Source organism: Hylobates moloch, unplaced genomic scaffold (genome assembly GCF_009828535.3).
Source record: "Hylobates moloch isolate HMO894 unplaced genomic scaffold, HMol_V3 SCAFFOLD_4, whole genome shotgun sequence".
Taxonomy (NCBI): domain Eukaryota; kingdom Metazoa; phylum Chordata; class Mammalia; order Primates; family Hylobatidae; genus Hylobates; species Hylobates moloch.
In genome coordinates, this window is record NW_026652279.1 from 119,830,455 (window position 1) to 119,835,577 (window position 5,123).

Genomic DNA, 5,123 nt, shown 5'->3' on the forward strand with positions numbered 1-5,123 from the left:
ATGTATACATATGTAACTAACCTGCACATGGTGCACATGTACCCTAAAACTTAAAGTATAATTAAAACAGAAAAAAAAAGATAAGAGATTTTTGAGTAAAACTACAGAAAAAGAGAGCGTTCTCTCCCTCCTAGTTGGCCTCATGCTGTCTTTATTAGGGCTTATTGTTTGGGAAGCTGAGTCTCCTCACTATCAAAGGGTAAGCTGTTTTGTATTATCATTTTTGCTAAATAAACGGCTATTTTATAGTGACCTGTAATCCTGTTTTGTGATGTCAAGTGTCTTAAAACTTTGATCTCTAACAAACTTTCCAGTGGCAAAATTTCAAGTTCTAAATTCAGTGTTTTTGACCTCAAACTAACTTTTTTGGGTATAAGTTTCCCTGAAGTCCAAGAGAGACATATTAGGTTTATTTGGCTTATTTGTTATGTTAGAATTATGCAGGAAGCATTGTCAATCTCAGGTGGTGTTCAGCTTCCTTTGGGTTTTATTTATTTATTTATTATTTATTTTTTAGATGGGTCTTGCTCTGTTGCCCAGGCTGGAGTGCAGTGGCACAATCTTAGCTCACTACAGCCTCTGTCTCCCAGGTTGAAGAGATTTTTGTGCCTCAGGCTTCCGAGTAGCTGGGATTATAGGCATGCATCACCATACCCTGCTAATTTTTGTATTTTTAGTGGAGATAAGGTTTTGCCATGTTGGCCAGGCTGGTCTTGAACTCCTGACCTCAGGTGATCCACCCGCCTCAGCCTCCTGAAGTTCCAGGATGATATGAGAGTTCTAAAATGAATACATGTATTAATATATGTTGTCACAGTAATTATTATTATTATGTTAACTTGTATGCCACAGGAATAACAAAATACCCTTGTTAACTGTGCCTTTAACTATGGCTGTCTTAAAACTTTTGTCATCCACAATTGTAGTTTTGCTTTGATCCTTCTCAAAAAGTGACTTATAATCAGCTACAGTCCAGGGCTTTCTTCTTTGGGGAAGTTTATGAAAAATTCAACCTCTCGAATGCAGTTTTCTGATAACTTTGTAGACTGTGCCATTAGATTAGAGAGAAAACTTCCAGGGCACTAATTGAAATGCAAGGCCAATTTAGGAAAGCCTATGTGGACAGTAATTCTTGCTGCACTTTGTGAGATAATCAGGCCACGTTTATGGGACTGTTCCCTTTTTCTTGTGGAGAAGTTTTAGATCGGTTAGGAGTCGGCTTTATGTGGGAAGAGAGAAAAAGCTTGCTGTAGCGCTTTCTGGACTAATTGAAGAAAAATTTACACTACTTGAAAAATTTAGCCTTGTTCAAAAAGAGTGTGAAGGCTATGAAGTAGAGTCATCTTTAGACGCTGCCAGCTTTGTGAAGGAGGCAACGGGAGCACAAAGTTTGGAGGCAACCTGTGAAAAGCTGAACAGGTCCAATTCTGAACTGGAGTATGAAATACTCTGTCTAGAAAAGGAGTTACAAGAAGAGAAATCTAAACATTCTGAACAAGATGAGTTGATGGCGGATATTTCCAAAAAGGATATAGTCTCTAGAAGATGAGTCAAAATCCCTTAAATCCCAAGTAGCTGAAGCCAAAATGACCTTCAAGAGATTCCAAATGAATGAAGAACAAATGAAGATAGGAATACAGGATGCTTTGAATGAAAATTCTCAACTTCAGGAAAGCCAGAAACAGCTTTTGCAAGAAGCTGAAGTATGGAAAGAACAAGTGAGTGAACTTAATAAACAGAAAATAACATTTGAAGAATCCAAAGTACATGCAGAACAAGTTCTAAATGATAAAGAAAATGACATCGAGACTCCTTGAATGCTTGCTAAAGATCAAAGATCGGGCTGCTATGCTGGAAGAAGACCTAATGGATGATGGTAAGTTGGAATTAGAAATGAATACTGAATCAGAAGATGGTGCTTACTTAGATAATCCTCCAAAAGGAGCTTTGAAGAAACTGCTTCATGCTGCTAAGTTAAATGCTTCTTTAACAACCTTAGAAGGAGAAAGAAACCAAATTTATATTCAGTTATCTGAAGTTGATAAAACCAAGGAAGAGCTTAGAGAGCATATTAAAAATCTTCAGACAGAACAAGCATCTTTGCAGTTGGAAAACACATATTTTGAAAGTGAGAATCAGAAGCTTCAACAGAAACTTTAGGTAATGACAGAATTATATCAAGAAAATGAAATGAAACTCTACAGGAAATTAATAGTAGAGGAAAATAACCAGCTAGAGAAAGAGAAATTTTCTAAAGTAGATGAAATGATCAGCCATGCTGCTGAAGAGCTGGAGACCTGCAGAAAGCGAGCCAAAGAGCTCGAAGAAGAATTTAAAAGAACTATTCATTTTTATCAAGGGAATATTATATACCATGAGAAAAAAGCACATGATAATTGTTTGGCAGCACGGACTGCTGAAAGAAACCTCAATGATTTAAGAAAAGAAAGTGCTCACAACAGACAAAAATTAGCTGAAACAGAGTTTAAAATTAAGCTTTTAGAAAAAGATCCTTATGCACTTGATGTTCCAAATACAGCATTTGGCAGAGAGCATTCCTCATATGGTCCCTCACCATTGGGTTGGCCTTCATCTGAAACGAGAGCTTTTCTCTATCCTCCAACTTTGTTGGAGGGTCCACTCAGACTCTCACCTCTGCTTCCAGGGGGAGGAGGAAGAGGCCCAAGAGGCCCAGGGAATCCTCTGGACCATCAGATACCAAGGAAAGAGGAGAATCAAGCTGTGATAGGTTAACCGATCCTCACAGGGCTCCTTGTGACTTCCTGCCACCTCCGTGGGAACAGGACCTTAGGATGATGTCTCCTCCACCAGGACAATCATATCCTGATTCAGCTCTTCCTCCGCAAAGGCAAGACAGATTTTATTCTAATTGTGCTAGACGCTCTGGAGCAGCAGAACTCAGAAGTTTTAATATGCCTTCTTTGGATAAAATGGATGGGTCAATGCCTTCAGAAATGGAATCCAGTAGAAATGATACCAAAGATAATCTTGGTAATTTAAATGTGCCTGATTCATCTCTCCCCGCTGGAAATGAAGCGACTGGCCCTGGCTTTGTTCCTCCACCTCTTGCTCCAATCAGAGGTCCGTTGTTTCCAGTGGATATGAGGGGCCCGTTCATGAGGAGAGGACCTCCTTTCCCTCCGCCTCCTCCAGGAACCATGTTTGGAGCTTCTCCAGATTATTTTCCACCAAGGGATGTCCCAGGTCCACCACGTGCTCCATTTGCAATGAGAAACGTCTATCCACCGAGGGGTTTTCCTCCTTACCTTCCCCCAAGACCTGGATTTCCCCCACCCCCAACCCCACATTCTGAAGATAGAGTGAGTTCCCTTCAGGGTGGAGTCTGCCTTCAAATGAGCCTGCTGCTGAAGATCCAGAACCACAGCAAGAAACCTGACAATATTTTTGCTCTCTTCAAAAGTCATTTTGACTGTTCTCATTGTCAGTGATTACACTTTTGCTCAAATTGAAACTTAATAGAATTATAATTCTCAGGATAGTATTTTGTAAATAAGGATGATTTAAATATGAATCTTATGTGTAAATTATTTCCATTTTATTCTAGATAGTATAACTTTTAATTTGGTTAACTAATCCACTATTATATAAACAATAGTGGGAGATTTATATATGTAATCTTGCAGGTGGGGAGGCTTTACATTTTAAAGGCCATGGCATTATGCCAAGAACTGTATTTATTGTGATTGTAGACAAATGTGAAAGTAACTTTATGCTTAATTAAATTTTTAGTTGATTTAAAAAAATATATAGGTTGCATTGTTCTTCAGGTATGGAAAGACCAACAGAATAAGAGTCGATTGCCACTGCAAAGATAGTTTGTTACTCACAGATCCCAAGAGAAAGGAAAGTACTATGCCATGCAGCACCGAATAGGGAGGCAGTATGGTCAGTGAGAAGGCAGGAGTGATGGAAAAACATGGGCAAGAGCCTTTATGGTGGTTTCCACGGGAAGGAATAAGTGAGGCAAGATGAGCAGGGTTAAGTTTAGCTATTTTAGTTTGAGTAATTTTAGCAGGCTCTGGTTATAGGGGCTGTCCCTAGTTGTCTGGTACCTGGCCCTGGGGTGCTTACGGCAGAGGAATAGTGGCCTAGAGTGTGTGAGTCCTGTGGAAGCCTGATGAAATAGGTAACTGGGGGCATGAGCTCTGGACTGGTTAGTTGTGTGTGAAAAGCACGCTCATGGGCAAGTTGTTTACTGTCTCTAGGAATTGGCTAACCCTGGGAGGGACAGGCCTGCCAAGGTCAGCAAGGCCCTAGATGTCAAAGCATCAGAATACATAAAAACATATGGTTGATATGGTATCAGAGCCTCTGTCTTCATGTGGCCTCTCATGAAGGGCTCTAGAGTGAGCTCCCTTAGGGGATGTCAAAGGTCATTCAAGACAGCAGAAGCCACAAGGCGACGTAAAGCCTCAGTAATATCTAAAAGAAGATATTCCTCCTGATATCACGGTGGGTGTACACCCTGTGATATTATTTGTAATATCTAAAAGAAGATATTAGGAGTAATATCTCCCTTAGATATTATAAATCATATTTTCAAACGATGTACACCCCTGTGATATTGGAGAAATACCTCCCTTAGAAAATACAAATAATATCATCACAGGGTGTACCCCCACTGTGATATTAGGAGTAATGTGTCTGGAAGTGGTGGGTTCTTGGTCTCACTGACTTCAAGAATGAAGCCGTGGACCCTCGCGGTGAATGTTAAAGTTCTTAAAGGCGTCGTGTCTGGAGTTTGTTCCTTCTGATGTTTGGATGTGTTCGGAGTTTCTTCCTTCTGGTGGGTTCATGGGCTCACTGGCTTCAGGAGTGAAGCTGCAGACCTTTGCGGTGAGTGTTACAGCTCATAAAGGCAGTGTGGAACCAAAGAGTGAGCAGCAGCAAGATTTATTGCAAAGAGTGAAAGAACAAAGCTTCTTTGTATACATATGTAACTAACCTGCACGTTGTGCACATGGACCCTAAAACTTAAAGTATATTTTAAAAAAGGCTATTTTAGGGAAATAACTTTTGGATAAATTTCAAGTTCTAAACTTTTATTTCACTTGAACATCTTTGAATTCTTAGGTACTGTT

The 5,123-nt window shown here is 39.9% G+C and overlaps 1 pseudogene; it reads left to right on the plus strand.

Annotated features, from left to right (window-relative positions):
* LOC116466429 (cTAGE family member 2-like) overlaps positions 1–3,418 on the plus strand; it is a 13,070-nt pseudogene extending 9,652 nt beyond the window's left edge.
* The last annotated feature ends 1,705 nt before the right edge of the window (positions 3,419–5,123 follow it).